Consider the following 11458-nt stretch of genomic DNA (forward strand, 5'->3'; position numbering starts at 1 on the left):
TAGTATACCCCCATATTTCATTTGTCTTTGTGAATAACAATTTTCTAATATTTCATTCCAGAAAGTTGCATTGTTTTTCTAAATGTTTCCATGAACTGGGAGTTATCGCAGTTCTGAGCTCCCCTGATAAAAATTTAATGTTTATCTATATCAGGAATATGTAGGTTTTCCCATGTAGCTTTGAGATGATCCTGAACTTGTTTAGTCTTACATACCATTCCGGTTTCATGTAATATTAAAAATATTAACATATTTCATATCTGAAGCTGAAGGGAGGTTTAAATTTTGCCAGCAGATGGAACAAAACCCCTGGATAAAACAGCCAGAGACCATGAGGACATACATGCATTTGAAATTTGCAGTATTTTAAGCATTCTTAAATACTAATATTTACAGCAGAAGATTCACAAGGTAGAACTAACCTGAGGCCCACAAACTGAGCATATGTGTGCTTCTTGTTTTTCACAGAAAGTCTAAGCTTTGCAAAGAGGAGCACAGCAGGACGAGTGCAAATTTTGGTTATGAATTCTGCATTTTAAAATGATCTTTTCTCTGTAGCCTGTTTCAGGCTTGCTCTCTTGCCCACCTGCGTGCAGCTCCACTCAGTTAAGCGTTGCATGAGGATCCCTAGGCTGGAATCTATTTTTACCTAGTCATGAAAGCAGGAACCTTTTTTGCTGGGTGAAAATGGATAATTTACACTCAAGCTTATAGCGTATTTGCTGCTGGTAACTCATGATGTATTTTAAAAGTATGCATTCCTTTTCCAAAATCAGGCTTGTGCTATTTAAGGCATGAATAATGTAAATGAACAGGCATACAACAAGAGTTTGTTAATGTGTGTATGTTAAGGTGCTTCAAGTCACATTGGGTGCAGTACTGGTACAACACCAGGACTGCAAAGATACATATGGGTTCTGGCACTTACAGCTAGGGTGCAGATAGGCTGACTGGTGGGTACTGCATCTGAGTACAATTTCTGCTGCTAAAACACAGCATTCTGGAAAATAACTTCTCTTTTTTTCTTTTTTTTATTATTATAGCAAACTCATGTTTTGCACAAGTGAATTATTTTAGAAATGAAGACTGAATGAATGAGTTTCTACTAAAAGAATGCATGTTATATCTGGAAGTTTTCAGTCAAAGGAAGTGGTGCTTTTCACAGCTTCCCTTTTTTTTATAGGTTCTAGTCCCAAGTTGCCTGAACAGCATTCTCTCTTTTTAAAAATAAAACAGAATAGAAATTCAAGCCACATGAATTTCTATGGAAATCAAATTGCCACTTTATGTATTTAAAGTTTAAGGAAGAAATTTTTAAAGGCATCTTCAGAATTTAGTTAGTTGACTTTTTCTGCAAGCTTGCTGATCAGCTTTACTTCATGGATTTCACTGTGAAAAAGAAACGCTTCGACAAAACAAATTGAGCTTTGGGAAATCTTCACTTCTGGAAGAGACTTAATTGAAGTTGAAGACAGGATGTCTTAAGTTCTCCTGCTGCCTTAAGAAAAAGTCTTCCTGATTTACTGTTAAAGAAGCTGAATTTGTAGTATGAAAAACCCAGAGAGCTCTTAGCTGAATTAGAGTATTTGTGAATCTCACCCGGAACAGAAATCCGATAGATGGCGATGTTGGATTTTCTAAGCCAGGTCTACATTCCTTTCCTTGTAAAACGGATCCAGTTGTTATTGAAATCAGGGCTCAGGCTCCCCTGTCTTACAATAGTCCAGGACCAGACTTTAAGCTAACTAGAAGAAGAGGGATGAACTGTTCCATAATTACCTCAGGCTCCAGAGCATATGCTAAATTTACTTTTTGGACAGCTTTTTTGATCTTCACAGTGAAGAAATGAGAGCTCAACAAATCAAGCAAAGAAAAAATAATTACTATTTTCCAGAGGTCATATAAAGTTCATGTTCTTTGCTAGAATTAAACATTTGCACACAAGTCCCAGTGGAATCAAATTATTGTGCTTCCCAAAGAGCATTTTAAAGGAAATTGTGAAATAGGCAATTAAAGGCTTTTTAATCACAGTTATAAATTAAAGTTTTACTATATCCTCTTTTTAGGTTGACTTATTAAAGAAATTGTGAAGGATTCTTATTAATTTTGAACATCCATTCTCTTTTTCTCTGTGTCTTGGCTGGAGTCCTGTAAAGATTATGGGAATTTCTAGAAAGGGAGCATGTTCTTCATTGGTCAAGTTAATATATTTTCACATAAGAAATTTCAAGTAGCAAGACCAGATTTCCTTTCTCTGTCACCTACTTATCTGAATGACCCTATCCCAGTATTTTTTCAAGCCTTCCATTGTTTTCATCAGTTTGGCTCAAGTTCACAGGGTATAAAATAAAGATCCAACCTGTTAATTAAGACTACTCTTTGCCTTTATCACTGTTTATATGTTTTCTAGAGGCAGGATGCTCATTGTTCAACCAGTGTAAATGAATTAATCTCATCTGAGCTCAGAGCTATGCCAATTCACATCATTAGAGTATCTAAAGCAGGATTTGTCACAGTGAAGTCACTGATTTGTCTGGTGGGATTGTGTACCCTACCAGTGACTTTCATTTGGGGCATGCTGCTTCTTATACTGGTTTCGGATTTACACATGCGATGCTAATTGAAAAGTGAAGTGAATGAGACGAATGTTTGTAATCTCTGTGGAGCTCACTGGTTACGGGAATAAATAAAAAATGCAACTTTAACATTAAACCAGTGCTTGATTAAAATCAGCAATCATCGTGAATGACTAAAAAGCAGAAAAAATTGTTTCAGATCAGTCTTACTAGAACTGTATACTCAAATTTGAATGTGACATTCCGAAACTTATGGATGTTCTAGGAAAAAGCCAAACCATAGATTACAACCGAGTGTAAATTGAACCTAACTTTATGCTTTTACCATCAAGAGAACAGAGGAATTTAGATGCATCTCTCCATGTTGTAGTGACATAAATTAGCCTAATAGCCTTGCTTTTCTCTAAAGGGAGGCTTTGCTTATCTCCTTATTTCAGTTATAAACCAATCAGATAAACATAGTATAACAAGTTGTCCTCTGACTATTAGGATGAATAAAGGCTGATTTATGGATTTACAACCTTTATCTTTTAACACTTCTCCCTTTCACTTGGTATTTTCAGCGCCCTCATTTGTCTTTCATGTTGTGCTCCCACATGCCTTGTTCCAGTCTTACTGGCCTGTCTTATTGGGCAAATGGGAGCATGTGGCTTAGCTGCTTCTGGGCTCTGTGTGTGCTGACTAGCTAGTCAGCATGTACAAGCTTAGTAGCCAGCAGGCTTTGAAATTGGTCAAGGGACAGACTTATAAAGGTCTTTTACTGAAAGGAGGCACTAATTTGGGTCCCTTTCCTCTATTCAGCCACAAAATTTTGTAATACAGAATTGATTACCTTTCTTAATTTAACCTCTTGTTCAGTTTGGTAGAAATCAGTGAAGAGGTTCAAAGGCTAGTAAGAAGAGGATGGGAAAGGAAGCTAACGTGTGGACAGACAGAATGATTGTGTGAGCCTAATTTCTTTAAAATACCAGGGTGAAGATTCATGCAAGTTAATGAGCAAAATGTTATTTTCAAACTTTTATATATATTCACATATTCATTTACAATTAAAGTTGAAAGCAGCTTTGCATAATATATTGGAATAAGGTCTCTGTTCCTGAATCCAGAATTTTCTATGAATAGGCTAAACTACATCTATTTTTATATCTAGATTTCATTCTCTGTTTCCCAGAAAATATTACACACTGTCCAATATATATGAATTTTGTTGATGCCTTTCAAACGTTATGCTTGTTCTCAGTTGGCTGGCACAAACAACTCCACACAGGCAGGAGAATGGAGTAAAAAATTTCTGTACACTTTACCACAGAAAGCATGGTTAATGATTCTTTGATTACTATGTGTTCAGAGAGAAATTTCTCTTCCATTTCATAGGCAAACCAAGAATTACAAATCCCAAGAGAGCAATGAGGGAGTTCAGAGCTGTTAGCATTTATAAGTATACAAACCTGAAATAGTAAGTAATGGATAGAGAAAGCTTAAGAAGATATATCATTTCTGTCTGCTTGCAATGTCAGCTGAGCTCCAGTGAGCCACTTATATGTGAAATAGCAGTTCCCCTTTCTTCTGTGTGCCTTTGGAGGGTTTCTTTCATACTGAACACATTTGCTAAATGCTATACATAGGTCTTCTAGAAAGTTTTAAACTTAACAAGTGTATGGAAAAATATTTGATAAAGGAAAAAATATGCCTGCATAAATAAGGGTTGTCTAGGATGATAACAAAAGACAACAGAATACTGTTGTCTATGGATTGTGTGCAATGCATGGAGAGAGTTAGGTGTGTGTTTAACAATGGGATCTAATACAGACCACTTGGGAGAACGTAAGCTGAAAGCTGCCTGCTGGCCTGTACTAGGACATTGCTGGGAGGACAGAAGGCATCCTGAAATCCTGCCTTGTCCAAGGACCTTGCTGTATGCTGCAGGCAGGTATCTCCAAACACTTGGGATCCACAGTCTAGATATATCTGTTGAGATCAGGCACTTTCAATGGTTCTTTGGAGGGAAGAGTAAAGCTCACTCTTTAAAAAAACCAGTTAGAGGATGCCCAACAGTTACAGAACGGCAGTTGGCATAGCAGTCATTCTGTAGGAGGGACTCATGGGTTCAGTTTTCTTTTCACTCTAGGGACTGCCTTAAACCCTGGAGAAAATGTTTTGGTGGATGTTTCCTGTAGAAGCAATGCCACTGTATAGCTGGGACCTCAAGATGCATTGTGCAAGGGGGAGGGAATGTCATTCCACAGGGCTGTGCACAGCCATCTGAAAGGGAGGAGTACTGTTCTCTGCTTCTTGCACTGTCTGTGCAGATTATTATACAGCCTGGAGGTTAAACATAAAAACAGTCATTAAAGCAGAGTCTGGAATTTTCCTAGTTAGTGCCCTGACCACTATGTTACTGCTTTAGGTGGTTTTACTGATCTTGGGCATCATGTTACCTTTTGCGCAAATAGCGTGCTTTATGGGGAAGGTAACTAGTCCCCCTTCCAGACCCAAAAAATCCATAGTGGGTGGAAACATTTTTTGGTTCCATTAAAGTAACTTAAACTAGCATGATGTGTCTTCATATTCTGAAGTATTTTCTTTTGACCATTTCAGGATGAAAGTGGTGTTTCTTGTCTGATGCACCATCCCTACGATACCATGTTCTGGCCTATGAAGTGTGTGAGCCATAGCATTGCCAGCACAGTTTGGAAAAAAGGTAAGCATATGTGTTGTTGTATCAAAACAGAATCCAGTTTATTCTCGTGGGAACGAGCTGGTTAATTTGTGGCCAGTAACAGGAATAGGCAGTTGTTAGTATACCAATATTTTCATACCGTAGCTGCTGCGGATTATCATCTCCTGTGTTGTGCAATTTTATGCTCATTTTTATCAGGTGAAAGTCAAGCACAGAAACTGAGAGCAGAGAGCACATCTGTTGAATAGAAAGTTGCTATTTTTACATTTTCCAAACTAGAACTGCACTTTATAATATTAATGTCCCCTCTTCTCTCCCCATCACATTTGGAAAGATAATAGAAAACTGCACTTCCAAAGAGTAAAGAATGTAGAATGCTCTAGAGTTTCAGTCTCGTTCAGTTGGATTGATTTTACCATAACTCTCTTCAAAAATAAGAAGCACTTGTGATAGCTGAGTGCATTGAAGCCTAATGGGTTTAATTTATGTGCAGCTGGGCTGTAACAATGCTCTGTGAGCCATTACAGCTGTGCCTCTCAACTGAATGGCTTTGTACAAGCCCCTAGTTAGTGATTAAGCTCCACACAGTAGCTTAACCTGGAGAAATTCACAGTGCTTTATGAACACCTTCTGTGCTAAATAGCAGCAACTCCTCTTTGGAGGCAATTCCATTTGCCCGCAAAATGCATTCATCAGAGTGTCTGTTAATATGCAGAAAAATATGCATGATGGAGTATAGTTGCATCTGATAGACCACTGTGTGCCAATTGCCATTTCACTAGGTTGTGGATGTTCTGCTTGTCGAATTAATTTTGGCTGTACTAAAAAAATGGGCTAATATGGGCTTGTCCCACAAGGTTTGATGATGATGTTCTGACTCAAATAGTTTTTCCTTTAAAGGAAAACATTGCAACAAATGAAGGACTAACAAAGGGAAGAGGGTGATTCGTATGGCCTCATTTGGGCAGGCTTTGCCTGGTGGAGGTCGTAGAAGATTCCAGTGGTAAAAATAAATACATTGAGAATAGATTTGTTGTAGAGAAGTCAGGTGGCCTTGCAAGGGTTATGTATTTTAAGGTGACATATCAGAATTTCTCCTCTGTAATCTTTGTGGTCCCTCTTTCAGATCTATGGGGGGTTTTCTTGTGTGTTTTTATTATCTGTTCTACTGCCTGTACCTTCACTGAAGCTGTGGCTGGAGATGGCGTAGATGTTGGCAGCTTATGAGCAGATGTGACATGACTCTTCTGAAATCTTACACAGTTTAGCATATTTGCATGGATGGATCTCACTGGTACAGTGTGGCTTAGTATAAGAACAGGCTGTATGGGGCCCTACAAAAATGGGAATTCACGAGACAAAAAGTAAAAAGCTTAGAAGAAGAACAGTCACCTATTTGTTTTTGGGAAGTCATGTAATAACATGCATAGCTATGGAGAGCCTGACACGGTGTGGCAAGATATGTACATGACCTGGGAAAAAACTTGGAGAAGAGAAATGTATTTTGGAGGTATATTAGGAATCCTTCCATCTTATATTTGTTACAGTTACAAGTTGTAGGCTCTCCGGTCTTAAAATTTGATTGGGTAGTGATTAAGAATGAGACACAGTTTGTTAAAATGATACCTGATGTATGTATCAGGTATTGCCCGAACTTGTTCTCGCTTTTTTCTGTTATCCCTGGTTGCTGTGCTGGAGCCTACAGTTTGTCATTCCTTCGTCTGTCTGATGCTAGGGATTGTATGAGATCATCCCTTAGGATGTGGCCTAATTAATATGCTAAGAAAAATGGGCCTGATGTAAATATCTGTCTTAGAAATGGCAGAGTATATTTGTTTTGATTGCCTGTAATTACTTCCAACTTCTTGTTTTCCAACTTCAACACAGTGAATAAACTTTTTTCCCATTCTTGTTTTCCATAGTATCAGAAATTCTGAAGAAGAGCTTCTCTTAGTTTCCTGTTTTCTTGGCAAGGCAGCATGACCTAGTCATGCCCCAGGGAGGTTGCCCTTAACAAACAAGCTCTTCAGGAAGGACAGGCTGGGCAGAAGGGGAGGGGGTGTTGCCCTCTATGTCAAGGACCAGCTGGAATGTATAGAGCTTCACCTGGGGATGGATGAAGACAAGACAGAGAGCTTATGGGTCAGGATTAAAGGGAGCACGGGGGCAGGTGATGTTACAGTAGGAGTCTGCTACAGGCCACCAGATCAAAGTGACAGCGAGGATGTGGCCCTCTACAAACAGATAGGGGCAGCATCGCGCTCACACGCTCTGGTCCTCATGGGGGACTTCAACCACCCCGACATCTGTTGGAAGGACAACACAGCAGAGCACAGGAAATCCAGGAAGTTCTTAGAATGTGTCGATGACAACTTTCTTCTGCAAATAATAGAGGAACCAACGAGGAAAGGAGCAGCGCTGGACCTTGTCCTCACCAACAAGGAGGGGCTGGTCGGGAATGTCAAATTCAAGGGTAGCCTCGGCTGCAGTGACCATGAGATGATAGAATTCAAGATTCATAAGGCAGCAAGGAGGGTGCGCAGCAAGCTGGCTACCCTGGACTTCAAAAGAGCAGACTTTGATCTCCTGAGAGATCTGATTGGTAAGGTAGCGTGGGAAAAAGAACTGGAAGGGAGAGGGGCCCAAAAAAGCTGGGTGGTATTTAAGGATTGCCTCCTCCAAGCTCAGGAGAGGTGCATCCCAAAAAAGAAGAAATCGGGCAAAATAGCCAGTAGGCCGGCGTGGATGAACAAGGAACTGCTGGACAAACTCAGGACCAAAAAGGAGGCCTATAGAGGGTGGAAGCAGGGAAAGGTAGACTGGGAAGAATACAGAGAAGCTGTCCGAGTCACCAGAAACCTGATCAGGCAAGCGAAAGCCCAGGCAGAACTAAATCTAGCCAGGGATGTGAAAAATAACAAGAAGAACTTCTATAGATATATCAGGGATAAAAATAAGACGAGGGAAGCTGTGGGTCCCCTCCGGAAGGAAACGGGAGACCTGGTCACCCAGGATATGGACAAGGCTGAGCTACTGAATGACTTCTTTGCCTCAGTCTTCACTGGCAAGGGCCCTAACCACACTGCCCAAGTCACGGAGGGCAAGAACAGGGGCTCTGGGAATGAAGAAGCACCCACAGTACAAGAAGATGAGGTTCGAGACCTCTTAAAGAACCTGAAGGTGCATAAGTCCATGGGACCTGATGAAATCCATCCACGGGTCCTGAGAGAACTGGCGGACGAAGTTGCTAAGCCCCTCTCCATCATATTTGAGAAATCGTGGCAGTCTGGTGAAGTTCCCACTGACTGGAAAAAAGGGAACATAACTCCAATATTCAAAAAAGGAAACAAAGAAGACCCGGGAAACTACAGGCCGGTCAGTCTCACCTCTGTGCCTGGCAAGATCATGGAGCAGATCCTCCTGAAATCCTTGCTAAGGCACATGGAGAATAAAGAAGTGATTGGAAACAGCCAACATGGCTTCACCAAGGGCAAATCGTGCCTGACAAATTTGGTGGCCTTTTACAATACTGCCACAGACTTGGTAGACAAGGGCAGAGCGACTGACGTCATTTACCTGGACTTATGCAAAGCATTTGACACTGTCCCGCACGACATCCTGGTCTCTAAATTGGAAACTCATGGATTCCATGGATGGACCACTCAGTGGATAGGGAACTGGCTGGATGGCCGCATCCAAAGGGTTACAATCAATGGCTCAATGTCCAGGTGGCGGCCAGTAACGAGTGGTGTTCCGCAGGGGTCGGTACTGGGACCAGTACTGTTTAACATCTTTGTCGGTGACATGGACAGTGGGATAGAGTGCACCCTCAGCAAGTTTGCTGATGACACCAAGCTCGGTGGCGCAGTTGACACGCTGGAGGGAAGGGATGCCATCCAGAGGGACCTAGACAGGCTGGAGAGGTGGGCTCGTGCAAATTGCATGAAGTTCAACCAAGCCAAGTGCAGGGTCCTGCACCTGGGACGTGGCAACCCCAGGCACAAATACAAGTTGGGTGGAGAATGGCTGGAGAGCAGCCCCGAGGAGAAGGACTTGGGAGTGCTTATGGATGAGAAGCTCAACATGAGCAGGCAGTGTGCACTGGCAGCCCAGAGAGCCAACCGTGTCCTGGGCTGCATCAGGAGAAGTGTGGCCAGCAGGTCTCGCGAGGTGATTCTGCCCCTCTACTCTGCGCTCGTGAGACCCCTCCTGGAGTACTGTGTCCAGCTTTGGAGTCCTCAACACAGAAAGGACATGGACCTGTTGGAGCGGGTCCAGCGGAGGGCCACGAGGATGATCAGAGGGATGGAGCACCTCTCCTATGAAGACAGACTGAGAGAGCTGGGGTTGTTCAGCCTGGAGAAGAGAAGGCTCCGGGGAGACCTTATAACAGCCTATCAATACCTGAAGGGAGCCTACAGAAGAGCTGAAGAGGGACTCTTTGTCAGGAAGAGTGGTGACAGGACAAGGGGCAATGGTTTTAAATTGGAAGAGAAGAGATTTAGATTAGATATAAGGAAGAAATTCTTTACAGTGAGGGTGGTGAGGCACTGGAACAGGTTGCCCAGGGAAGTTGTGGATGCCCCATCCCTGGAAGTGTTCAAGGCCAGGCTGGATGGGGCTTTAAGCAACCTGCTCTAGTGAGAGGTGTCCCTGCCCATGGCAGGGGGGTTGGAACTAGATGATCTTTAAGGTCCTTTCCAACTCTAGCCATTCTATGATTCTATGATTCTATACTTTCAGGATTTGGTGGGCTTGAGGAAGGAAAGCACTACAGAGTAGAGATCCTGTGTCTCTTGAGCCACATATGTTTTGCATGTGGTTCAAATACGCCTCCCATGCTAGGCAGGACATGGGAGGAGCAGCTGTGCTGTGGCTGGCTGTGAGAGAAAGCAAACTATCAGGGATGGATGAGTCTGTGTTGTCCCTGCAGAGTCTAGCAGCCTTCCCTGTTAAAACTTACAGAACAGTAATGTAACTCTCAGGGAAAAAAATAATACTGTAATACTGTCTGCCTGTGGAATGCCTTCTCTTCTCCACTCTTTAAAGCTTGTGGGACATGTGTCTTGGGATTCTTGGCTCTTTGAGGATTTTGGTATATGATTTCTAAGATAGAGGCACCAGACATTCTAAATGGCACGGACTAGCATGATGTTAACGCGTATCTTCTCCTCCCGTTCAATTACAGTGTTTAGAGAAAGCTGTTTTTTCAGTACTAACGTGGCGGAAATTATCTCTTTATAGATTTCAAAAAAGCAGTACGGGAGCTTTCCTTGCAGTTTTTGTGACATTACCTGTAAAAATGTAGAAAGATGATAAGTGCTCATAAGTCACTTCAGTATGAGATAAACTGATTTCATAGGTAATTAGCGAATTATGTCATTGTTTAAGGAGCTTAAATGATAATCAAGGACCACACACCCTTTGTTAGGACTAGGAACTAATTAAAAGAATGATCAGTCTCTGAGAGCCACATAGTTAAAGGCTTTAGAGTAATGGAATGCTATTTATTCTGAAACTTTGCAGTATCACTTAGAAATTCTCAAATATGGATAACGTTATTTGGATTTACTTCACAAGTCATGTGTGATGCAAAATTTAGCTGAAGTGTGCTGTCAGGTGGTTAGATAAACAAATTTATTTCCCATTAGCAGTAATTTTGAAGAAACTTTTCAAAACTAAAAAGTGTTTGACCGACTACTGTAGGTTCCCTCCAAAAATTAATAAACAGGTTAGAACTACAGTTCTCTGCCATTTAGAAGCCCAAAGAAGATAGCTTCATACTAGTATGTCACAGCTAGATAGAATATTCTTTATGGCAACCTCAATATGTGAGCAAAAAGAGTTTGTTTATCTGTTTTATGATACTTTTAAATTTTATAAGCATTGTCCTTTTAAGAGGAAATTACAGCCTTCTCCACAATCAAAATGGAATTATTAAAATAGGAGATTGGCCATAACTTCAATCAGGATAAGACCTAAAACATATTTATATGGTTCTTACTGTAACATATGACCGTGGAAAGACCTTGGAACATGACTTTCCTAAGTTGGTCACTAAGCTGGGAAATACTTCATCTAACCACAAGCCACATCCATCCCTGTCAACTTAATGAGAGAATACACATTTAAGGAAACAAAAGGAAATGGCTCTCCGTTGGGATCCAGCATTGTTAAGTTGTCCCTAAGTGTTTTTAGTACA

This window comes from Numenius arquata, chromosome 11 (assembly GCF_964106895.1).
Source record: "Numenius arquata chromosome 11, bNumArq3.hap1.1, whole genome shotgun sequence".
NCBI lineage: Eukaryota > Metazoa > Chordata > Aves > Charadriiformes > Scolopacidae > Numenius > Numenius arquata.